This window comes from Thunnus thynnus, chromosome 23 (assembly GCF_963924715.1).
Source record: "Thunnus thynnus chromosome 23, fThuThy2.1, whole genome shotgun sequence".
Lineage (NCBI taxonomy): Eukaryota > Metazoa > Chordata > Actinopteri > Scombriformes > Scombridae > Thunnus > Thunnus thynnus.
The window spans coordinates 9,891,113-9,918,496 of record NC_089539.1 but is presented as its reverse complement, the minus strand read 5'-3'; the positions used below and the strand labels follow the sequence as shown (position 1 = coordinate 9,918,496).

Sequence of the window (27,384 nt, the reverse complement as noted above, 5' to 3'; positions counted from 1 at the left end):
CAGACACTTGAAACTTGATTTGAACATCTATGGATTTCATGACTCAAGAGACTATAAAACTGAATGGAAGCCAACAGCTTCCTGGGAGAATTCATCAAACAATCTAAAGCACAACAGCATGGTTTTGCAAAATGGTGAACGTAAAGTGATTTGTATAGTGCAAAAGAAGTGAAGTATTCTGCAAAGAGCTTGTTTCAAGTACTAAGTAGAGACTTGCCTTATTCTTCTCATTAAGAAATAAATAAACACAATTTCGATTAGAAACAGGTTGAAATATACTTACTACACTGGCTGATATCTTTTCACTTATTATAGTAAAACTAGTGCAGTGCCCGTTCAAAACATGCCTGTTATTATCCCCCCGGATGTGTGTGACAACATGACAGGCTGCAAACTTTTACAGTCTTGTCTCTAAATGACCTAAATACATAATTGTGATGAAAACAGAGAAGGATGAAACAGAGAGGGATGATTGAAACGGAGGGCAGCGTGACGCAGAGCGACTGTGTTTCTGGTGGTGCACAACCACTGTACACAACCAATTTGTATAAATTTCGCATCTGCCCTGCCCCGCCAGTCAAACAACCGGTACACACAGCTGTTCAGAAAGTAACTGGTGCAGCAGCTTGATTGGCTGTCTTGATGTGAGCACTGTTTGAATTTTTGAATTTTTCCCGCCCTCTCGTCGCACCACCAGCGTGCTCCGCATCACCAGGTATCCCGGCATGCTTTGTGCAGTGAATTAGTCACTTCCCATAGACAATGAATGAGTGCGGATTTTGTTGCCAGTCAGTTCACGTACAGTGGGGCCACACCGTGACTAAGTGACAAAGTCGGATAAACTCCTGTTTAAAGACGATGTGTACCAGGGTCTCTATGTCTCCTCCTCTACTGTCCAGTGTGATGGACTCTTCAGATGACAGCGCTGTCAGCAGCCAGCAGGAGAGACGCTCCATGCTGCACTTGCATCAAGTCAGAGCCCTGAAGCCCCGCCCCACTGTGATGTGACAGTGTACATGGAGCTGAACGACTCGCTGTTCACTTGTTTATTTAAAGCTTATTAATATTAAACATGCCACGTGTCCAAATTACAGCAAATTCAACACTCCATGTCCTTGGTTTCTCAGCAATACATCCGTCAAGTGTGAAGGCAATCAGATGAATGTTCTTGAGATATGCGAAGGACATATAGACAGACGTGAGACACACAGAGAGTCCTTCCTTTGTAGTTAGATTGTGCTTTGGGATGTAATTAAAGGACAGAAATGGCTTTTTAATATGGATTTTTTTTTTTTTTGCAGTGCAGTAACTGCTCTAAAACATGCAGAACCACTGGTGTTGTCCATTTCCCACAATTTCCCAGTGTCAATGATAAAACACTATCTTTTTTCTTTTAATGCTACAGTATTAAAAGACAGTATTAAATATTAGCTTGTGTTATTCTTGTGTGCTCTAATTGATACTGTAGGGCACTGGCAATTCCACCAGGTGTCATGCCATCATTCAAAAGATGACTGTTGATGCTTTCAATTGAAACCCCACTAATTAAATGAGAGAAGAATACATTCCCTGTTTGGCTACCCAGTGGCTCGATGCTGTGAAATTCACTTCTGTTATTAACACATTTCCAATAACTTGTGTAAACCAAAATGGAAATGAAGTCATTGCTTGTTATCCAAGTATATATTATATTTCTGAGATCTTTTTGAATCTTATGATATCTGGCAGCAGCCTGGGAAATAAACTTAGGAATCGCTTCTTTCAAAAATCCTCTTGACAATGGCAGTCAAGGGATTCACTTTATATAAAAAGGTAGCGTATAATATTATTTGAATACCTGAATATCTGCTTCTCTTTGAATCTCATCTGCTGCGGGAATACACTCCCTGATTTCTGTGTATGTGTGCAAGAGATCTTCTGTGTATCCTAGAGATAAGACTGCAGTGCCTGGCCCTCTGCAGCCTTCAGCCCAGGCAAACAGTGATTAGAGGAATCTCTTATTCTCTGCAGGGCACCCCTCTGCAGTCACAGCCAGCAGCATGACACCCTTAATGTTCACACTGAGGTACAAAGGACCTGTCGTATGTGATTTTATCCTGCTTTAAAATAAAATTTTGTGCCACTCCTTAGCGGTTAGAAAAGTATTATAAACATAATTTTGCCATTAAAACGGGAATCAAGAGTGAAAATCAAAAGCTCTGCAGGTAAATGTCATAAATAGCCTCCATCCACGCTCTATGGTCTCTTTTAAATTTACCATGGCATGGGCCTGCTCCCTTTTTATCCCACCAATAGAAGGGAAGACCTGAGAAGATAAGACGATATTCTACTTCATATTGTGAATTAAATCCAAGTTAATGCGGTGTGGGCTCACCTGAGCGCTGTGGGTAGATCAGCAGTCAATTAGTGGGACTGGTGGGCAGTCTCAGCCAAGCGGTCCGAGCCGGTGACAGTTTGTGGCGGACCGCCACACTGCAGGGGCCAGGTGAGGAGCAGAGGAGCCTAAATGAAATGCTAATACAGGCCACATAAGTCAGGGCTCTCTAATTGGAACACAGCTGCTGCAGGGACCAAGTATCCGATGAAGCAACGCAGAGGCAGAGGAACCAGTGGGTCACAGTGATCAGGTCAGGCTCTCTCTCTGTGTGCAGCTCAAAATACTTGGCCTAAAATGATTGGTGGAAACCTTAGGAAGGGAAACACTGAGCACTTTATAGAACACAGAAACTTATAGTAAATGTTGCTTGACATGACATCTGCATCATAATCTCAAATGTCAAAGTCAATGTCAAACGTCAATGTCAAAGTCTGGATATTGATTAGTGCTTCTACCTTTTACCTTTCAAATAAGCAGTTAAAGGAAAAGTTTTGGAAAATGCATTTCTTCTTCTTTTTTGCTGAGAGTTCATATCTGTACGTTCAATGTTAAGCTATGAAAAATAGCCTTTTGGCTAAGTCAGATGCTTTTACAGCAATGTTTATGCACTGTCCCTGTTAAATTAGTGAGCTCTAGAGGTATTGGTCGACAGGCTAGCTTTAGTTTGTGCTAACCTGCCAGCACCTCTAGAGCTCACTAATTTAATAGGGACAGAGCCAGGCTAGCTGTCTCCCCCTGCTTCATGCTAAGCTAAGCTAACCATCTCCTGGCTGTCGCATCATATTTAACAGGCATGAGCGTGGTATCATCTTCCCATCTAACTCTTGGCAAGAGAGGGAATAAACACATTTCCCAGAATGTCAGCTAAACATTGCATGTTTTCAGCCATCAATGATTCAGCTCAAAGATGGCAAAGGTGATTAACAACAGTTTATGGGATATTGCAGCGTAATGTGTTGTAATTTGACTCATGGAGATGTGCCAATACAGACAGATGTGCTTTTCAAAACCTTCAGCACTTTCAAAAAATGTATAAAAAAAAAAGCAAAATAAGCATTGCTCTCCTTTTAGGCTATGACTCTGCAGCATGTACACAAATCATTATTCTTTTTTACTCCAAGGAGATATTCTTGGAAGAGAGGATGCCACTGAATCACGAGCCAAGCTCAAGCATTTTGACAGCTTCTTAAACCTTTTCTTAGATTTTAAGCTTCTTTTTCATTACAAGAGCTGATGTCAATGCAACATGGCATGACATAAGTTCAGATGAATACATGATTAGCTGAAAGGAGTGTACTGTATTCCAGCTTTTCAAACAGGACGGCATAGGGAGAAACAAAAGATGTGCCGTGGGAGGACCAGAGAAATACAGACTTGGGGAGACATGGAAAATTCAATAGTCTCACTGCAATTCAAGTCCAACAGACTCTGTCCACAAGCTGTCTTCTTCATGTTCCAAGGCCTCCTACCTTCTCTTTAAATTGGAAGGAAATTTGCCTTAGAATAATGCATGAGCTCATCGTGGGCGATGGACAGGAGGCTCCTGCCTCAGAAGTCTGCCTACTTTATAGACAGCAAGGGGATTGACATGAACCACCCAAAAGGGAACCTCAGGTGGTGAGGTTTCACAATATGTCATAACTGAATGCGATGAGAGCGAGTGTCAGCGACAAAATCAGTTTGATTGTTTTGTTTTCTATTCCAATTCCCTAACTGGCCAAGAGTGACGCAGTGCTGCGCAGCGTGACGCAGTGCTGCGCAGCGTGACGCAGCGCACCGTTTTGAGCTTAACTTTTGTCAGACACCCTGTTTCTATTTACTTCCTGTTGCTCACGTGGAAAGCACTGTAGGACATGGTGTCATGGACAAGGAATGGCTGATTCATTTAGTTGAAATGAGGAGTTATCTCTACCATACCTCCTCATTTTACTACAAGTACCTAAATAAAGTGACAGCTGGCTGGAGGGACATTTATATTGTATGTCATTTCCAGTAAAGAAAAATCTAAATATCACAATATAAACATGTGTTTAAAATAGTACAAACATAGGAAGGTAGCAAGTACTCACCCATCTTTTACTTGAGTAATTACATCTTTAGTCTGATCTCAAGCGCACAGCTGATAGGTATGCGGTTTGTTCATGAGATGTACTGTAACAGAAGTGCATATTCAGTGTGGACAGAGAGTGATGTTACGGGATGTGATGCGACAGTTGGTCACTTGCTTGCTGTTAGGACACTGTGTTAGGTGAGCCTCTAAAGCCTTTGCTTGTAATAATGAGGCCATATCCCATCATCACATGAGCTTTGTTCAAGACACAGGCACTGGGAAAATTCCTGTTTTACATTTGAACTTTGAAATGAAGGCTTAAATTGTTGTTCTGGTAGAAATCAATAATACGTTCCTATTTTTGATGGCACCTAACACATACTTACCTTTCTTCAGAGACATCGCACCAGCCATGGTGAAGGCTGGAGTGAGACTAATGTGGAAGCACCAGTACGCCTACAAGACTTACAATTGTCTTCTGCCTTCAGCTTTTCCCACTGATTCTAATTCAGAGTCTCCTGAGGGGAAGACTTGCTGATTGGTTGTTCTAACATTCATCCCTGAAATTCTTAAACACAACAATGTTTTGCTTTGCTTTTCTTGTCAGTTGAAAAAAAATAATCATGAAATGATGCCTGAATGGACTGTTGACATGTTGTAGAGAACAACTGTAATGTGTTTCACAGAAAAGCTGTCATGCTCCTTGCTCATTCTCTCTATCTTACGTTTACAGCATGAGTTGTCCTATAGAAGCTGTCTCTCACTGTCATTTTTCTCTCAACTCAATAATTTCAGTGTCTTCTCCACTGTCAGCGTTTATCAGCCGCTTACAGCCCTTAGATGTACCCTGCCTGGACACCTCTAGACGTGGGACACAAAAACATGCAGAGGGGCTGACAGATAGAAAACTGATTCTTTACAAGTGGGGTCAGAGGACTGAATCCAAACCATCTGGCAGAGTACACTAATATCCCCATGCTGAGCAGCGTGGTGCTATTGAGCGCGACCATGCGAATCGGTCTCACTCCACTGCACTCAATGAGCCGAACCCATGGAATTGATGGGCAATGGGAGGGAAATAGGAGAAAGGAGGAGAGAGAGGAGGAGAGCGAATGATGTGCCGCTCTCACTAATGCACATTATTCCGTCACATAAACATCAAGATTCTTTGAAATAGAGGGGGTGAGAAATTTGGCTTTGTCGGCCAATTCCTAGTTCTGGATCGGAAATGTGAAAAGTGTTGCTGTCAAGCTAAAAGAAAACACCTCTACTGGCTGTCAGTTGGAGCTCCTTCTACCTGCTAGAACTCGTTCATTATAACAACAACCCAACCACTGCATTACTACATTCCGCGTGTCAAAGCTTGGTTTCTCTCCCTGGCCACACAGGCCTCCCACCTTTTTTTTTTAAAAGGTATTGTCTGCCCCTTCCACTAGCTTTGAAAACCATAAAGGTCTGGCGTGTTGTATCATCAGCCTCCAGTGACATTTGATGGACTGTCGGATTAAAGTGGCTGCAAGTGTCTGGAGGGAGAAAGTAGCAACGGCAGGAGTGGGAAGTCATTGTACCCAGTCATGATGCGATGTTCTCTTTCCTGCCACATTATCTAGTCAGCCTGACTTACATGCAGTAAAAATGCAGCGCTGCAGCTTTCATTAGTGCACGGAGCAAAGATTATGGCTCAATGCAGAGCTATGAATTATGCATGGGCTATGCACTGTGGTACGCCCCCCACTCTCCCCTCCCACACACACCCATTTTCCCTGTTCATCTTAACATGAGGAACACACCCACAGAGTATCGCTCAAGCACACACACAGCGAATGCACAAACAATCAAATTACTTAAACACCTTGGTGCGCATATACACACATGGAGAGAATGATTGGAAAGACAATTTTAGCCTTGAAAAGTGCAATCCAAGCAGTTACTGGCACAGGCCCTTCCTGTCATTGCAGCAACAGCTCAGTCATACTGCGAACTCCTGTACATTTTCATGACATAAACAACATTCTTCTGTGAGTCATCTCTTTTGACTTTGTTCGGGTAGAAGAATCCACAAAAAGGCAGCATACTGTATCACCTGGATCAGAGTGGTTCACTTGCATGTACGGTACAGAGGCTTTACAGTTTCATCACCACAGCTGACACCATCATGAGAATTCATGAATGAATTTGCTTGTGTGGCAGATTAGGTTTTCTCCTTTTTTCTCCGGCCCACTAAATTGTCACTGGTCTGGATTCAACGCATCAGCTGTTTGCTGGTGCGTTCAGTGCTCTATCTAGGCAGGTGACTGTTCCTTGGATGGACGTTTCTGTCTCTTCTGGAGCCTGATTTCCATTCCGCTGGCGTGTGCACAGTTTGGCATACTGGCATGCCTGCCGTTTTCCTCGCGATCTGGTCTCCCAGCGATCGTAAGGTGTGTATTTCTACCGTTTCCCTGTACTGCATGTTAGCGTGTGTTATTGGCAATATATGTGCTTCTGTTCTCTTGCTTTGCAGTGTGGTCTGCTCGTCGTCTGGCTGCAGACTGGAGTAATTTTGCCTCACTTTGAGCCCTTGTTTAACACAGTGTTGTTTGTGTGTCAAGGTAGGCTGGCTCAATTTTATTTTGCTAACTTTAGGCTGCTTTTATCTGGCCTCGAGCTAAAGGTAATTTTTTCTTTTTGGTCTCTCAACTGCTGTGATAGTGATTGAACTGCGGCTTTGTGGCTCTCCTCCTCCCACTGCTGGGAAGCTGCACCTTTGCCCTCTTTGGTATGTATACGCGAGTTTGCATTACTTGTAATTCAGGTGTAGTTCTCAGTCGGTAATTTTGGTGTTTCACACACTTGAAAGGTATTTTTGAAGTCAGGCTATGCACTATGGTGGGCGGCCCTTTCCAAACCCCCAGCCCCCACTCCCTGAGCAACTGCTGTTCTGTCTTTACATCACTACATCAGCTGTTTCTACTTTTCTACATTTCTGCATCAGCTGTTCTGTCTCAGCTGTTTTATCCCTACTGCATATGGGCTGATTATACTTCTATTGTTTTGTTTTTTTCAAAAAGTAGATATAAATTTTATTTCTTTAAAAAAAAAAAGACAAGCAGGTCTCACAACATTAAAATACAAATTAGGACCTCAACAAATTGGCAATCCCCAATGGCCCATTCATTTGCTATAATAGATGTTAGCAGCAGGACTGGGGGCTGACACCATACACCACACCGTCCAAATGACACCCAAGTGCTATACAGTAAGGGATCAGTGAAGGGACACCACCACATGGGAATCAGCCTGCCACCTGCTTGCCCAGCTCTTGCCCAGCGCAAAAAAAGGAGAAAGCAAACAATTAACAGCACTATATACTGGGCCACATGAATGCCACTACAGTGGTCAACTGTAATTAAAAAGAACACACATTAAAACACACACACACACACCAAACGCACGCCTAGTTGACCAAAGGGAGGGCACAACACAGGGGGAATCTACAAATACAAGCTGAACAAAAAGAAAAAAAAAAGAAGAGAAAAAATAAACAAAACAGTGAAACAGGAAAAAAGAAATAATCTTCTAAGAACCACCACCACCAACAACAGAAAAAAACCTAATGCGGCTAAACAATAAATCAGACCATATAAATGGATCCACAATTCAAATAAACTTCAAGAAAAAAAGAAAAAAAAAATCAAAAACACACATTGCTTATATTCTTACAAAAAAAACCCAGTAGGAGTCCTGGTGTCCTAATGGACAGCTTCAGTTCACTCCCACTGAGGCAGACAGAGCCGCAGAGCCTAACCAGTTGTGGTGCAAAACAAAACACACACACACACAAAACATTACAAGTAAAAACCAGTCCATATATCGACAATGGTCGCAGAGTGGAAGTGTGGAAACGTAGAGACAAAACAGCTTAAGTAGAGATGTAAAGATAAAACAGCAGTTGCTCAGGGAGTGGGGGCCGGGGGTTTGGAAAGGGCCACCCACTGTATTGCACAGCCTGGCTTCAAAATACCAAAGAGCGTGAAGGTGCAGCTTCCCAGCAGCAGGAGGGGGAGAGCTGCAAAGCTGCAGCTCAATCACTTGACACACAAACAACGCTGCGTTAAACAAGGCCTTGAAGCGAGGCAATATCACTCTGGGTCTGACGACAGGAGAGTAGCAGACTAACGCTTACAATTGCTGGGAGACCAGATCACAAAGAAACACGCCAGTCATGCCAAAACCATGCACACGCCAGCCAGAAATCAAGCTCCAGGAAGAGGCAGAAACGTCTATCCAAGGACCAGTCACCTGCCTGGATACAGCACTGAACACAGCGCCCAGTAATCAGTGCACAGCTGATTCATTGAATCCAGCCTGGTGATAATTTAGAGGGCCAGAAGAGAGGAGAAAACCTAATCTGCCACACTTGATGCATAAGATGTGTTAACAGACATGCATTATATACAGTAACAACAATTATAAAAAAGTGATGGAGATGTGTTTTTAGCTTGCTATAAAATACAGTATTGATACCCAGCCCCTTGACTATAGTCAAATAGTCTCCCCATAGCACTGAATTGTAGTTTGAGAATACTTTATCTGTCTCTAAAGCTAAAAATATTTCAAAATTAAAACTAAAATAAAGTTTATAAAAGTATTCAGCTCTGAAAGGATTATGTGAAGGAGGCAGGATTAATAAGAACACTATTATGGGATTGCGGATGATTAACATTGCTTCCCATTTGATTCCCATCTCATACAAAGTTTTTGTTCTGCGCACATTTTAATTTGTTTTCTCACTTTTTAACTGTGACTGAAGCCTTTCCTGAACTTTAGGGCTATAAAAAATTTTTTGGCATAAGATCTCAAAGGCTGTCCAACTGCTGCTGAATACAGTGCTGCAAGCAAATGGCGGGATATTTACTGTGGCTGAAGGTCTGTCTGTTAATGACATTTGGATCCGCACAGCAGATGGCAGACATGACAAAACCAGCACTAAATACTATTAGTGAAATCCCAAACAAAGACAACAAAGGATATAGCTGTGATAAAGTTACACATTACAGATAATACAGGAGGAAGAAGATGGTTTACTGGCTGTGGACCGTTATTCTGGGTTATTATAACAGCTATAAAACGAAAAGCAGAAAACTAGGTGTCCCTGAAACGAGACACAGAGATCAGATGGATCATGCAGATAAAGAGAATGGATGAGGGAGTTAACTTCTCCTATTAATGAATGTGTGCCAGGTGTTCATCTAAAATGACCTATTTCATTAAACATGCCCCATACACTATAATCCACCATTGAGAGATTAAACAGAATAAAACCATAATCCTAAAAGGAACATATTCAGTTTAATAGGTGTAGAGGATTATTAACAGTCAAATCTGGCATGTAAAGACGTGTCTACATCAAATATATCAAAAACAGTTGATTTTGTGATAGAAAGTGAAAAACAAATTTGTTCTCTTGACTATTTCAGTACTGCTGAAGATTTTGGGAAGGCCAAGATCTGCAGGGGAGGATGAAGAGGTGAGGGTCTAGCATAGCTTGGAGCCATGTGTGTGGCTCTGGTGGAGGTTTGGCATCTACATTAAAAAACAGAGAGGTTTTGTTGTCGTTACAGGTGAAGCTGTACTGTACACAAAAAAGTTCTCACAATAAAATTTATATGCAAGAAGAAGAACATGGGACTGTGCAGTGAAAGGTATGTAAGTAAAATAAGTTTGACATTGGAAATCGAATTCATTTCTTCATTGGAAAACTTACAGATGACGAAACATATTAGGGAATACATTTTATGATTTCTCATTAGATATCGGCATAGCTGGTTTCCATAGTTTCCATCAAACGGCCTGCTTGCATTTCAGGGCATTTGCATTGACAGCACAGTACCAGCTTTTGCCCTTCATCCTCTAATTTGCCTCTTACAAACTTTCCACATCAATTTCTCCATCTTGTTTTGATTCTACAAAGCTTTGTGGTTACTTGTGCTGTCATGTGTTGGGCTCTCACATAATAAGAACAACCAATCACATGACAATGTTAGCCAACTGCAGGCGATAACACATTAGATAACGTGTTGTGTGTGATTGCAGTTTTCCTTTTTTTTCCAGCATCGCTGGATCAAAGCATCAAAGCTTAACCATTACCACAGCTATCATGTCAAGTAATATACCAGGGATTTTTTTTTTTTAAATTTATGCTCCAGTTAATCACACATAATTCAACTAATGGTGGAGGGGTTTAGTGTATTCAGAGTCCGTGCTCACTTTTGAAATCTTAAGATTATGTTTCTTTGATGAGATACAAGCTTCAAATATGCTGACAGTCATAGATAGCTGACTAGGTACCATGGTTAAAGGGCTACTTCAGGAATTTTGTATCGCACCTGCATGAAGTTAAGACACACAGAAGATACAGATTAAAAAAATAATTATCAAAATCGGAGCAGCGGTGTCTGAGATATCCTGAGTTTTAGTCCCTAGTGTGTGGATCAAGCTTCACTAAACACTAGATCTACAATTCCCATAATGCAACTCAAAAGCATCTTTCATTAAACCTTAAATACCCAAGGTTAATTTTCAAACTTTGGAAAGCTCTCGAGAGAAAGCCACAGACGACAATTTACAACTGTTTCTTGAGTAGCACTCCTGAAGGTGTGTAAACTGAACTTATGTACTTACTGGTTAAAAGTAAAAGTGCCCCTTTAGGTGGCTAATAACAAATTATCAATCAGATGCAAACATCAATGGTGCAGATATCATTCACTAGCACAAAAATGAACAAATCTGAATTGGTCATGTCCTTTAATTTAAGTAGAGACGGTAAAGTACTGTGTTTATAAATTCAGTCACTTATTCAGTCATTGTTAACCACGAGCTGATGGCCTTCACTATCATCACCACGAACTCCTGTTTGCAGAGGAGTTCGTGGTGATGATTGAGCTGCTTTAATAGAGCTGTGTGAAAAAAAAAGTGGAAATCACTCCAAAGTCACAGAAAATAGCAGTTTTAAAGGGAGCTATCGTTTCAGAATTGCACCACCCATTACCTCGCTCTCAACTCTTCCTGTGCAAACATTGTTTATGTAAGCAGGCATGGTTTTGAATGATAAGTGCGTCCTTTAATCAGTTTCTCTGTAAACCATCAGTGATCTGTTTACCTCACCTTTTAAGGCCTTGATACTGAATCAAAAGCTGGTTATAATTTTTCCTTGTGGTGCCTACAATAGCTCGCTCTTTGTCCGTCAGTCTTGCCATCGCGAACTAACAACCCTGAGCACCTGCCTCTTCAGCTGTAACACACATGTAAACACACACTCGCGAAACACAGAACTCACATCACTCGATAACCACAGGCTGCTTGAAAAATTGCTGCCACCATCGTTTTCCCATCACATATCAACCTGATCTTCAAAAAGCCCTGACAGCCTCCCTCAAATTTATTACCCAGTCTGTTTACATTGCAGTTTTCTCATTTTCAGCAAATTTCATAGTGTTTTATGCCCGCAGTTATGAGGTAGCGATAAAGAATAAAGTGAAGGGAAGAGAGAGAAGAGTGAAGAAAGAACAACATTACTTCAAGTTTTATTTCCCCCCCCCCATTTTCTTTGTTGTGTCCCGCTGACCCCTGGTCTTTTGGCAGGCTGGCTGCTGTTGATTTTAGCCCACAATCAATTCATTTTAATCACAATGGGCAGCGCAGGGAGCACGGGGAGCGGCGCGTTAATTGATTGGCAGGTATTTGCATATACAGTATGCAACAAAATGTCACGACCGGCCTTGGTGGTGACCTGTGTGGGCTGTTGGCAAAACAAACTGATGAGGGTAATTTATCATGCGGCGTGTGCTCTGCTGAGCAGGGTAGCACCGCACCCACTATTGTTAACGTCGTCAGTCACCTGTCACGCCACAGTGGGCACGAGGAGAGGAAAGACGGGGAAGGAAGACAGGAGAGGAGAGAGGAGGAGTTGAGGATGGAGACGTAAAGACACAGAGGGGGGAGATGATGTGCCGAGGGGAGAGGCAGATGAGGTGATGCTGTCCATGAAATGTCACACATTCACTGCTGCTACTGGGTTAACCAGCCTATCAGTATATATATCATGCATGGATACTCCACACTGGCCAAAATACCATGAAAATATGTTGTGTTATCTGGTGGGTTGGATGGAAGGAGGGGTCGATCGATAGACAGTAAAACAGCATTCTCTGGTCTAGAGCTTAAACAATTACTTGATCAATCAATTAATCTGACGGAACATTAATTGGCAATAAGTGATAGTCAGTCATTTAATAAGTAGCTAAGTTTTTAAAATTTTTCAAATGTGAATATTTGCTGGTTTTCTTGGTCCAGATGAAGTGAATATATTTGGCTTTTGGACTGTTTTTCAGTCTTTGGACTTGTGAATTGTGATCTATATTTTTCACATTTTTTTATTGACCAAATGATTAAAATAAGATAAAAGGTATATAAGATAAAGGCATATAGTTTGACATTTTGTAAAATATGTTTATTTACTTTCTTGCCGAGAGTTAGGTGAGTTAGGCTCCCTACTCTCATACTGTATCTGTCTATTTAACACAAGGCTTCAGCCAGCAGCCTGTTAGTTTAGCTCAATGCAAAGACTGGAAACCGTAGGTAACAAAATTCACCTACCAGCACCTCCAAAGCTCACTTGTAGGAGGCACTGTGCTGGCACTGAGTGTATCTCAATATGTAAAGTGAAGCTCTAACATTGGCAGGGTTAAGGCTTTGATTCCATTTAGTATCATCATGTTCAGCAAACACTAAATATTGGTTGCCCTACTGAACTGAAACTCAATGGGATGAAAAAATATGTCCCCTAGATTTAAAAAAAAAATCTCTTTATCTCTATTGGTATATGAATGTGGATCAATAAAAATGTTGGATGGTCTACTGTGAAATAACGGAGCAGCTGAGGCTGTGTGGCTGTATCATTACTCTCACTGTTATTACAACTACACACAGTCTGCAGAAATCCTCCTGTGTACAGACTCTGCTTATAAGGTAAACATTTGGTCATCATCACTATTATTATGCCCAAGTACAAGTCCCCATGCTCAGCTTGAGTAGAAATATAGTTAGGGGGGCTAAAGGGAGCCAATGCAACTCATTAATAGTGTGCCAGACTCACCGTGATAACATTGGATCCAATTCCTGAGAGAGGTTTTATTTTTTGACCAATTAGCTGCCTGAACAACCTATTGGCCATGAAGTGATCTCTGCAGGGACTTTATCAGACCATGCTCTATTAAATCAGCTCTCTGGCTGAACAGTTATGTACCATCACAGTGCTTAGAATGGCTGGCTCTGATTGATGTCACTGCCAAATGCCAAGTAATAATGGCTGTTATTGTACGTCTCGATGATGCTGTTTCCTTATGGATGCATCTGTGTGTGTGTGTGTGTGTGTGCATGCATGTCCAGAATGTGCACGTTCAGATACAGACATAATGGGTGATTTTTTTTTAAATTTTTTTTTTTTATGCGTGTGTGTGTGTGTGTGTGTGTGTGTGTGACAGACCATTTTCAGCGATATGGCTGGTTCTAAAGATTATCATAATGCTCAAGGGTGGAAGCTGTTCTGAATCTGAAATATAGCATTATAGTATTCACAGTATGTCTCCAGGTGGGTCAAAAGGCCTGGCAATAGGTGCTGTATAATTTAGGCATGTGGGAAGTAATAGTAATGACTTTGTAAGCTCTGCATGAATGCATCCGCTGACACGTCTGGGTGACTTCAGGTTTGGGAAATTATTTTATGGTTGTTGAGAGCATGTGATTGCTATAGACTCAGGTTTTATTCACTGATTTAAGTTGCATCTAGCCCTTTTAGTTGTGGGTCAGTTGCATCAAAAAATAAATAAAATGCATGGGGCTGCGTTTGTGTGGTTGTATTGCCACAGGTAACAATGACACAATGAAATAAGTGTGTTTGAGTAAATGATCCTTGAGTTTGAAGGCTTGTCAGATCAGAACACTGCACTGCACTTTATAACACCATAGACAGGATTTTACAACTCTAGAAAGTTATTACAATCATTTTATCCGTTGCCACACAGATTGCAAGATGAACGGTACATCTACAGCACTCATGTTACTAAATCATCAGGGCTATAGCCAAGATTTTAGTATTACAGTACTTTGGTCTTGAGTCCCCCCAACTCATCCTTCACCACAAATTTTGACCAGAAACCAAGAAGAAGGTTCAATTACTGAATACTTTTTCATATTATTTGTTCAGGTAACTTTTCAATTACTTTTTGTAAAAATTTTTAGCAACATAAATATTCAATAAAATTCTGTGAGAGTAATGATAAAGCCTTTACTTATAATTTAGCTGGCATAGTCATAATAGTCACATTTAAATTATATTAAGTTAGAAAATGAATTACTTGGGATTTTTTCATATTTTATTCAGTCAAGTAACTTTTCAATTATACTTTTTTGTACATTTTATTTGCCAACTTGAAGAGCTAACACAATTCTGGATTAGAAATACTGAAGCCTTCATTTATTTATCATTTTATTGGATTAAAAGGAGTCAAATTTAAACATGCTTATTCTAAAACTACTGCAATCAGTTTATTGATTACCCACAATGTGCTTTTAATTTTAGTGTCAACTCCCTCAACTTGCTAAAACCCACAAATTTGCAGTGGGTTGATGTTTAGCCAAGTCAAGTTTGATATTGAGCACTGTTGATGGATAACCCTGTGTTTTTTTCACCAGAACTCTCTGTGTCAGAACCCCAACTATGCATGAGGAGTTTGCATTTTTTGAACCAGGGCTATTATCAATCTGAACGTAGCTTTGGTGAAGCACTCCTGAGGTCATATTCACAAAGAATCTTATCTTAACCTTTTAACACCAATTCACAAAGCAGCTGAGAGCAATTTTTAGTAAGGAACTGAGAGAACTCTAAACTAAGAGAAGGGGCAAGGTTGACCCTGTTGCTATGGATGACATAGGAAGCCGATCTGTGTCAGTGAATGTGAAATGAAACAATGAATATACAGGAACCCATAAGTGGATATATTTAGTTAGTTTGTCACAGATTTCACACATGAAATATAGTTAAATATTGTTGACGGTAAGGTTGTATCTGGCATCAAACACCATCTGCATGTTGATATATTGTGATATTTCTTTCTACAGTTGATCAAGCAAACAATTCTACATATAGCACCATTTTTGCCAGGCAATCCATCAATAGCCATGAAATCAGCTTTATTTAATTATTGTTGTTGTTGATTATTTAATTTACACTTTAAAAAATGTCATACAAATTGGAGCTTGAAGAGCAGAAGCCCTGCAAACTGTATTTTCCCAGTGTGCAAGTAGTGGAGAGTTGTACAAACCAGCATCTTCTGTGTTATTGGATTGTTCCAATATGTTGGTGAGCTGATCGGATCCTAATGAACTCAAAAGGTTGTTATTGTTGTATTTTTCCAAAATGCTGACCCAACGAAGCTCATTACCTGCAGCAGCTGACTGACTGACTGGCTGACTTTGACTGACATGTGCATTATTTTGAGGAGTTGCTCCTGACTCAGTCAGTTAGGAGCTACTTTTAGCCTTTGGATGTTTTGTGAATATGATCTTACCCCTCTTATTTAGTGTATCTATAGTCATATTTTGGTCATACAGTTCCTGTGTTGCAATTCTGTTCTTCTCCTTCTGTCTGTATCACCTCAACTCTTTGCTCATAATCCAAAGCCAAGACCAAAGCAAGCCCTTCTGGCTCTACAGAAAACAAGCCAGCCTTGATCCTTCCATATGAAATAGGATGTGAGGTGGTTGGCAATAGAGGGGTTGGATGGGGTAAACATGTTAACCCCGACACACAAATCACACTGAGAACTGAGAAAAATCCCTATAACACACCGAAAATAGAATTTCTTTTTTTGTCTGCATTTGCATTACCTACTGCATGTGCTTGCAGCGGTTTGTGTAATGTATAAGGTTGTACTTGGCACTTATAGGGCAGGCAGCTCTAAACTGCTATCATTGTTGTGTTGGCAGTGTGAAGACACACTGATCCCTCTGAGCAGGATGATAAAAATCTGTCACAGTCCCCTGCATGGAGGACCCCATTGTTTTGGGGATTAAGGAGGATTAAGGGTGGATGCTGGCGACCGAGGGGCTTCAGCAGTGTGACCCTTTCACTAATCATTATGAGACAGATACAGAGTACTCAAACTCTTAAAGCCCAAGATCGCATTCTGTTATCAATTATTCATGGCTGAGGGGAGCAAAGTGAGTATGAAAGAGAGGGAAAGAACATGGGAAAGTGGTGACAACTAGAGAGCTCCCTGAGCGAAGTGCAGTGAGTGTCCAGAAATGTCTTGCATAAAATTTATGAATGACTCATAAATGGGGCTCTTAGTTTGCTCATATTGTGTGTCATCATTTTAAGCTTTTAATCTGATCAGTGTGCTGAGTTATAAAACAAAAATGCTCATTGCATCCCTCCTAAAGGTTCAGCCTGCTTTCATGTTCCGCTATAAGCTGTGCCATGGTGCGGTCAAATCGTCTCTTCGGGTGAGGCGAAGAAGGTTTGACACTGAACTGACCTGGAAGTATTTCACTGGCAGCTGGTTGAATATTATAAATGATGAGGAAAAATACCCTTAAGCTGCACTGATGAATATTTTTATATCAACAATGTACCACATGACTATTTGTTTGTAAGAGAGGTTGCTCATGCCCACAAAAAATTATCATCTGACTCTGCAGTTCCCCTCAGCTATATTGAATGTTTTGGCATTGTTCAGCTCACTGTTTTGGTTTGTCACTTTACAGTTTTGTTCGTTCTCATCGCTCTAATTAACGCCCATTCCAGGTGAAACTTAAAAAAAGCTCTGATAACACTGCACACTGCCTGCCCAGCCTCAGACAAAGTTAGCATCATGCTGGTGAACACAGCACAGCATTTCCGTGGCTGTTTTAAGAGAACTTGACATGGTGACAATCAGACTGACAACCAGATTTCAAAATCTGGTTGAAAACTAGTAAACTGTTAAAATACAGATAATGTGCTGCTTGAAAGACAATAAAAACTTCCCTTTCAGTATAGGAGGTACATCAGTACAGTACCATACTGATGTGTCCTCACTAAAAGTGGTTACACTGAGAAAACACATCTCTCATGTGGGGGAAAAACACCATAATGGCTTTAGATCACTATTAGGTAACATAATGGACTCATATCTGCAGACCAGTGAAATCCTCCAAAGTTCACAGCTTTGTTCTCTTTTTGTCTCAAAGAAATGAAACCATCACTTTGATGTGTGGGTGAAAGACTTTGAATTAATCGAGGTTGCTAAGCCACAATCTCCTCCCTTGTCGATATTGCTCGTCTTTCATGCTAAGGACATTGTAGGCAAAAGAAGACATGAGGCATCACTGGTCGTTAGGGTGCTACACTAGCAGTTAGCTAACAGTGTCCCAGGAGAGCTTTTTCAGAGGTTAGCTGGCTTTGAGCTTCGGTACTGTGTTTTAGGCTTAGCTGGGTCTCACAGGATTGGAGATACACGGCCAATCAAAACGTAGATCCAACTGTTTAAGTCAAAGAAGGTCGGTGACTACTGTATCAACACTGCTACAACTGTTGGATCTTGACTCGACATTTCTGTTCAGTTTAGCATTTTCTTACACTCTTGAGAGGATCTTTTACTGTGGAGTTTACTGCACATATTTTACTTGGATATGATTTTTTAATACTTTTTTTTTTACCTCAGTTACAGTGTTATATAACTAAGGCTAAATTCACAGAGGAAATCAAGTGTTTCGTGAGGAGATGCTGCACATTAAAAGTTTTGTTTAACTTTGGAGGTCATCTGGAGCAGAGCAGAAGTGAAGTCAAGTAAAACATTTGAATGTAAAAAATTACTTTTTTAGCCTACAGCTGTTCCCCAAAGTTTCTGAGCTCTATTTTCATGACTTTGTACAGACCGTTGCATGCAGTGCTACGACATTTACTAAGCAGTGGACACGTTAAGATCAACGTCCAAAAAAACTAGTTACTAGCTACTATAACCTATTAGTTTGTAGTTACCAGCTACTACCAAATTTTGCAGAAATTTCAAAGATTCTCATCTAAAAACAAACAGGTTGATTGGTATCAGCTTGTTCATTCATTCCTGATAATTATTGGCTTGTTCACAGCTGTTTGGCTATCAATTGACTGTAACATCAAATCACATTCATGCAGGTGTACAGACATTATAACCCAACACTGCTTACTCATGCCAAGTCCATTTGCTGCCACAGCTCCCGCCACCACCTCCTCTTTATGTGCTATTTTTTTATATTGTTGATTTATCTAAGATTTAATGTTCATGTTTGTGTTTATTGAGGTGGGATTTAATCCTCCCTGCAGAATCTTACTCAGATTCTTTGAGAGCTTCCCCAAACTGCAGAGCTGTTTCCGCTAAATCTTACAGTGTAACTATTTGCCATAAATGATACATTTCTTGATGCAAGTGTCTCTGACTAAAACTCAGGTACCCCAGCAAAAGTATGTAACATTTTTAAAAAGGTTTTATCCTTATCATACTTTTACTTGTATTCAAATACAGAGGTACTAAGAGCAAAATAAAACATGCATCATTACGAGCGGAAACATAGTGACTGAAAATTAAAAAGGTCCTTTATGTGAATTTATGGTGCCGTATAAATTTGTGCCTTGACACTCTACACCTCCTGGACAGCTATAACATTTTCCTTTCCATTTGCAGAGCCATTTTCATCATGTGTCATCGTGACTGACATGGTTGTTCAAAAGGTGTAAGAGATGACTAATGCAACTAGCTAAGGAGATAATGACTAAACACAACACCCATGCATTTATATTCTGCTTTACCAACCCTTTTATGCATAGTGAACATGGATGCCTGCTGCACTTACATGACAGAAAATAGCAACTGTGCTTGTTGTTGCAATTACAATAGGGCCCACTGTTCTCACAAAAAGTTCAGTCTCTGTAGATACACCTTCACCTCTAGTTCGAGGGCACTAAGTCCTTCAAGAGGTGTCAGGGTGCTGTGGCACCAGTAGCAGTTGTGCTGTGAATTGTGTTGGTGGGTGGTCACGTCCTCCTCCTTTCAATCTGTCTGTCTCCCGTTGTCGTCCCTAAGAGAATTCACATCCTACATGTGTGAAGCTGTTAGTGTGCTAATCGTTTCAACCCCACTCCATTATCAAGGTGCAGTGTGTCTGGAGTAAGTGCAGTCCGTCACTTCTCACCTGGTCTTTTGGGGACAGCTTGAATAAGTTGAAGAGGACTGTAGGAAGGCATAGAAGAGTTGGGACCTCCATACCCTGTTGTTGTAGACTCCAAGCTTCTGAATCATCAGTGTTGTGCATCAAAACAGCAGTAATCATCTTAACAATGATACTGTAATTAAAACTCAATTTCTGGTAGTTAAAGGTGCAATGTGTAGAATTTAGTGGCATCTAGCAGAACGGACTTGGCAGAAATGGAATATAATATTCACAATTATGCTTTAATTATTGTATAATCATCTGAAAATAATAATCATTATGTTCACGTTACCTTAGAATGAGCCTTTTATATCTACTAAGGGAGCAGGTCCTCTTCCACGGAGGCTGCCATATTGCACCGCCATGTTTCTAAAGTAGCCCAGAACGGAAAAACCAATCACTGGCTCTAGAGAGGGCCTTTCATGTTTTTCGCGAGTTTTGCAGCCACCGTAGGTTCTCCTACATGTTTGGAAGGGGAGGGGGAAGGGAGGGGTATTCAGTTGATGCAATCTGCAACCTCACCATTAGATGCCACTAGATCCTACACACTGCACCTTTATTTTGCAAGTCAAAATAAAATTAAATATTTTTTTGCTAAGAAATCAGTAAATCCATGGTGTTTGCTTTGACTTGCGAAATTGACTTGTGAACCCTCTACATTAGTGCTCTCCTGGAGTGGAAAGTTTTTGTTCTGACAGACAATATTGGCACTGATAATTTGATAGGTCCAATATCTGTGTGGATGGGTACTAGAGATGGTATATCATGTCACACAGGCAGTTAAACAGCGTACCTTAGATATTCTGTGTCGTCATTCAAATTATGTGGTAATGTACAAAGTACAAAGGTTACAGGAATACTCATTGGTGTGAATTTTGACAGTCTGGTAATTTTCCATCACCACTTATAGATGGATGAAATTTCCTTACACAAAATGTAAGGGCAATTGAAACTTGGAACATATTGCATGTTAGCAGAGAATTCAAAGGGCAAGGAAGGGGCTCCTTAACTTGGACTCTTATTCAACATCTTCAGATGAAAAAGCTCAGCTGACCTATACACTCTCCCTTCCTCTTACTGCATACATGAAAATACCATAAATGACATTTAAAGCTCAACTCTGCTTTATCATTTTACCCAAATGGGGTTACAGCCATATAACCATTAAAGCAGAAAGCAATCAGAAGTCAAAGTGATTGAAAAGTACACTTCAGGATAGGCATGAAAATTGTTTTACACATAGGCAGTGGTGCACTGGCTGGGACAAATCCTGGTGTGCCTTATTGGTGGGCTGGTGGTCTGTCAAAAAATCCATAAAGTTTTTACTGAACCTCTCTGTGTGTCTGTCATTCAGGGTGCGTATGAGAGCGTACTTCGTGTGTGTTCCGGCGGGACTGGGCTCAATCACAAGTTATATACTGTACATATGTAATCAGCCCTCACTCCTACCCCCTGGGCCGGTCCCAGCAGAGTCTGCGGCTGAATTTGTTTCCCAGTACACTGCATATAGGCCAGTGTTTTCCTATATTGCTGCCAGTCTCCAGTAGCAAGGGATATGATGACGATGATAATAATGGTATTGGATCTCTATGCTCTGTTATTTTGTCAGATGAATACTCCAAACCCCGTGGTGTGCTCCTATCAAATTAAGCTGAAAACATATATTTCACCGAATGAGGAGTTAACTACCAAACGTCCAGAGGGTGGAGAGCTCATGGCTTTGCACAAACTGTCACGACAACTCAGTGAATTAAACTCTGATATGAAATTTCCTGCATGGCAAAAAGAGATGGGGAAATGGATATGGAATTACTAAGATTACTGAGGCAAAGAAGAACATGGGCTGCCTGTCACTCTTGCTGAAGACAGAAAACAGCCATTAAAGTTGGGCTGATGGGCCTTTACCACAAACCATTCCAAAAATAAATACATTGGTGTGGATGTATACTGTATACTTTATTTGCACAGTCAAATATATTATATTACCTCAAAATATTGAAATTTGGCCTGCAGTCATCCACCACAGGTCCTTAAAACTAACCTAACACACCAGAAGGTTTGTTACACAGAATCATCTAAGAAGTCGTCTGATTGGAAAAGGGCAGGCACTTTCCAAAAAGTATGTGGTAAGTATGTATATTCACCCTCCTTTAGTTCTGTTTTTGGTCTTTACTAACCTCTAAGAAAATATCTGGTTCTTTAGCTGTTCAATGCTCTGCTATGTTCACCAGCTAGTGGCTAACTGTGTCTGTTTGCCGTCCGGTGCTGAGCAGGTAGTGTACAGTCTTTTTTTCAAGCTTTTTTTCTAAAAACAGCTTCCTGCTGCGGCTGAAATCGACTCTAGAGCCCCTTTCACACATGCAGTGCAATCCTGAAGTTATCCGGACATTACCCGGAGGAGCTGTATGTGTGAACGCAAATGTCCGAATCAAAGGTTCTATTTGTAAGAATCTAAAATTCCTTCTCATTAGTGACACCTGTGGCCATTAAATGAGCTGCAGTCAACATCCTGTTGTTTGCACTCACATGGGCGCATGCATCACTATTGCAGGTGATGTCTTTTTCCTTGCTTACATAAAAGATCTCTAATGTTGTATTTTGCATTGTGTTTCAGCAAAGCATGTCACTTCCTGTCAGTCAGCCCCCGCCCTCCGTATGTATGTGTGCACACTCACACACAAACACAAACACAGAGGCTCCTGTTGCGCTGTGGCCGTTGGCCGGTGACAGCCAATCCAAACCACCCAACCTGCAAAAGTATGCGTTAATGGGCTGTGGCTGGGGAGCAACACACTGCGGTTTTGTTGTGAAATGTGTGCTTATTACCACCTTTGGACAACCAACAGAAAAAACAAAGCTATGGGGTAAGCTATGTTCTGCTATCGCTCTGGAGCTTGTTTTCTGCTCCTTTATTGAGGAAATAATGTCGTTTTAGCTGTGTGTGCTTGGGAGTGGGCAACTTGTCATTGCGGGGTGTTTTGTTGTGAAATGTGTAATGTTGACGGAGGCAGCTAACTGTCTCATTAGCTGGAGAGCTAATATCTGCAGTGTGTTTTTAGTTGGATAGCACTGTTTTTATTGTGTTGTTGTGTTGTTATGCCAGTCGATGGTGCATTAGTGGGAAAGAGGCGAGGCACTCGGGAGCGCGCAAAAACGTCGCATCCTTTGGATTTTCGCTGAAAAACTGGCCTTGGTCCTTCACATAGAAATCAATCTGCAGGCTGTTACAGACAACCGAGAAAGTCGGGGAAGGTCTAATTTTTTAAGTTACGTTACAACCCGTTCACTCATTGGCAATAAAAAATGATACATGGAAATTGCTTCACAATTCTATATATATAACCTTTAAATGGATTTCATCCTGCCAGCTCTCTAGTACAAACTGTAATGTCCATGTGTGAATACAGCAGCTCATTTTCCGGAGAATTCACAGCGACTGAGTGGGCGTGTTGATGACGTTTCTATCATGCGGCTGGTGCTGGATAATCACAGCAGGCCAGCTGTTTCGACTGTGAAGCTAGAGAGAGAGGACTTCCTGTGATTTCTCATAAAATAAAAGTCGTTTTATTTCGGGTGAAAGGTTTAAAAATACCAAATTACAACTGTAGCATACTTTTTGCATCATGTCCTGCCTCCTGCATGCTCTACCCAGGCGCCACCCTCCACCTAAACCAAACAGAGTATTTCCAGCAGGTGAGAACGTGTCTGACACGGAAAATCTCCTGTTGTGTGTTACATGTGTGAAAGAGCAACTCTGGACAATGTCCGGAGTTCATATGTGAAAACAACTTAAGGGAGTGGTGAGAGTGAATCAAAACTGTAAAGTTGTGTGTTGAAACAACCTTTAAAGCTCTGTAAAGCTGAGAGGAGCTGCAGAGTCGGGTGATAATATTCTAGGCTCATAACTACGAGTGACAGTTCTCTTGTTATTTGATACATTATTGTCATGAAAAATATTGATTATAGCCTCTTTAAAGAAATTCATAAAATGCAATTTCGGGACCAGCTGAATAAAATCTGTGTAGGTTCAAGACTAAAAGTCTGTGTATCTTTTAAAAATGTCATTATAAAATGTTATGCATGTCCACAATCCTGATTTCCAGTCCCTTAGCCATGAATGAACATAGAAAAAGTCCTCCAACAACACCAGAATAGCCATCTTGGCTGTTTATACACCCAAAGTGTCATTAATTCATCATACATGCAACTATAAACCGTCATGTTGACACTGAAGACACTGAAAACAGCAGTGGCAGTAATATAATTAATATCAATTATTATTCATTTATTTGGCCGCAGTCAATTTTGGCCAAAGTATGCAAATTGGCAGCGGTGGTATGAACCCCCATATCCAGTATGAATATGATCCTGGGCAGAAGGTCTGGCCCACTGCTTTGATGTCCTCCATCTGCAGGTCCCTGAGGCTCTGTGGCTCAGAGGCACTTGATGGCAAGACAGGGCAGCAATTATTCTCACTTCTGTTAAAGTCAGAATGTAAATTTAAGCTATAATTCTCACAATAAAGACAAAATAAAGTAAAATAATAATAAAGTTACCCTAAGAATGAGTGTTGCTGTTAGAGAACCCACCTATGTATTACTCCGCCCCGTCTAGGCTTTGCCTTCTCTTTGTTCTCTGCCTCCTTTGTCGTCTCTGTCTTTTTACATTCAATATTTTCCTGCTCTTGTGGGATGTTGGGCTCAGGCTCTTCTCGGTTGTAAACAAAGTACATTCTGGTCCTTTCCCCTTTGGTTTTCCCCAGCACTTTTGTTTTAATCTTACTCCTTTTTATGTAAGGAGAAGTGGATCGAATTTTATCCACTGAGAAGACATTGTCCCATCGTCTTTTTAGAGTCTTCACCTTGGCATCAGTGGACTTTCCACTGACAGCCCATGGGAGTGTGGACAGAGTGACTTTTGTGCATTTTTTGTGATACTTCTTGCTGGTTCCACCTACAGGTGGACACCTCCTTCCACTTACAGAAAGTCCGGCCATAGCGGCTACGACTTCATCAAGAGGATCCTTCTCCTCACTGCTGTGACAATTCTGAAAAAAGAGAATGTTTGGACGGTCTGTCATTTTAATCTAAAGGACCTTAACATATGCAATAAACAAACATACACTGCAAATATTATGTCTGTATACATTGTATCCACACTGTAAACTAAGAAACTGAAGCTGAAGCAAAAATAGAAAATTAAAAGTGATTTCAAATTGAGATATGCATCTTCTATGCTTTCGTTGCATTCCTGTTAAAATCTCATTATACATTGTCTATTTTCTCATCACACATTTTGAAAGAAGTATAATTAAGTAAATTGATGACTTTTGCAGTCATGTAGAAGCTGGGAAAAAAATAGTGGTATAACTATAAATCTGCTTATCTCTGCATATGTATTTCTGCACCTACTGTGTGTGTCAAGAGGTTAGCAGGCTCTACATTACATGTGACTGAAATGTAAACTAAACTTATAGCTAAGCTATAAATATATGTCAACCAGCAGTTTAGTGTGATTTGCTATTGAGATGAGACTTGCGATTTCTTTTACAAACAGATCTAAAAACTTACATTGCTGTCACTTGAGTTTTTCTGGTCACTTCCAGACATGGCTGACTAAAACTCTAATAATCAGATAAATTCAGGTTTTTCAAGAGTTCTCATATTTGTACACACACATACAGACGGCTTGGAAATGATAAAGAAACACAGTTCAGATGTTCTCTGCTGTGACATCAGTTTGATTCTGGAACATGGAACAAAACTGAATTCAGCTTTATAATACATAAAATGGCTCAATTAAAATATATAAAGTAAATTATATGTGAATAAACAGACAATACACATAAATGGCTAACATGCTTAGCATTACTGAGGTTGTTTTCAGTAATAACTTAGCTAACTGTCTCACTAGCATAATGCTACACTGACCTTAGCTAAACAGTCCCTAGTCAAACACATACAGTAATACAGTCTTCTGTTAAGGCAAGAAAAAAATTAGTCTTCAAAAAAAAAAACAAAGTTTGTAAAAAAATCTGACTGGTAACTTCATCCAAGGTAAACAAAATGAAGGTTAACATATACAGTATATAAAACTCTATGAGCCAGTAAGTTATGGAAGCCCATAGGGGACTTAATTAAAATGATAATGTAAACTTGAAAATGAAAATGTAATTCCACAATAGTATATGTATGTATTATTTGAGTGAAAATGAAAATGAAAATGCAGTAATTCAATTTGAATTTTCATTTTCACATGCTCGTATGGGCGCTCTATGAACCACAAAAATGGAAAAGCTGTTTGACATTTAATTTTCAAAGTCCTACCCTGCTGTACAGTGGACAATATTCAAATGTTAATGCAAATTTGAAAATTAAAATGGAATATAAATAATGTAACCGGATTTTCCATGTAATGGATGTATGTAAGCAATATTTAAGTCACAATAAAATGAAAATGCAATTTTCTAACAATTGCATTTGACATTTCATTCTCAAAGAGTTAATCTGCTGTACAGTGTACAATATTCAAATGCACTTTGCCCCAAGTCTACTGCATTTACATTTACATGTCACCATGCTCTTTTGATTTTAAAATGAAAATGAAAATGCAATCTATCAGTCCTCTCATCAAAGTGGGTCTTCAGTTGTACCACTATATGACTGTTAATATGTCACTTTATTAAGTTTTAATATTTTTTCAGGTGAGAAAGTAACCTTGTAGATTCCAAATATGTGGTCAGTTTATCCAAATAATGTCTGTTTGTAAATCGTCTTCAGAGTCACTGGCCAGCTGAGACTAGCTGGTCATCTCAGCTTCTAGCAGTCCGACTCCTGAGATGATTGGCTGGTCAGCGTCCGTTGTCATCCCGGGAAGAACATGATCCAGTGAACTGATCTGTGCAGCTCTTTGGTGATTTAGCGCTGGCTCTAATGTCTCTGTAGCATTTTGATATATGATATAATTCCTTTTGGAAGATAAATGTTGGTCTCACAGATGAAATGTAACAATTGTAGCTGCCACATTAGTTTGTCTGAATGCAAAGTGAAGCTTCATGTTTTTACATGACAGAACAACAGCGCTGCCTCTGGGGCTTTAGATGTACAGATACCACCACATTTCAATAAATATCAATGTATTCAAATGTACAGATCAGTCTAAATTTCATTTTATTAAGCTATACAACAGTTTGGATTTTTATTATAGCTACATCACAAACTGAATAACAGAATTTACTGCATCTCTCTGTCAATGAGGTTATTATTTTTTGTGAGACGTAGAGCTTTGAGTTGATATTATTTTGTCACATTACAGTCAGGTAGGTATGTTGAGGACTTGGCAGGTTCGACTCAGGAGTACAAACTTCTGAGGACACTTAATAAAATGAAACAAATTTTAATATAGACTGATCTGTTCATCGTAATACATTTGTATTTATTGAAATGTGGTGACATCTGTACATGTAGAGCCCCATGGGCAGCGCTGCTGTTCTGTCCAGTAAAAACATGAAGCTTCACTTTACATTCAGACAAACTACAACAAAGAAACAATTGTTAGATTTCATCTGTGAGACCAACATTTATCTTCCAAATATTATATATCAAAATGCTACGGAGACATCAGAGCCAGCGGTAAATTAATGCACAGAGCTGCACAGATCAGTTCATCGGATCATTTTCTCCCAGGG

The 27,384-nt window shown here is 40.3% G+C and overlaps 2 long non-coding RNA genes across 3 annotated transcripts in view; one reads left to right on the top strand and one right to left on the bottom strand.

Moving 5' to 3' along the window:
• LOC137175872 (uncharacterized) overlaps positions 1-27,384 on the top strand; it is a 159,778-nt gene that overhangs the window by 106,644 nt on the left and 25,750 nt on the right. The window lies entirely within an intron of this gene.
• Positions 23,551-25,786, bottom strand: LOC137175962 (uncharacterized). The gene is made up of 3 exons (XR_010925761.1): positions 25,268-25,786; positions 24,287-24,744; positions 23,551-24,175 (listed from the first exon to the last, which is right to left on the bottom strand). It is a non-coding gene; the product is annotated as an uncharacterized lncRNA (long non-coding RNA).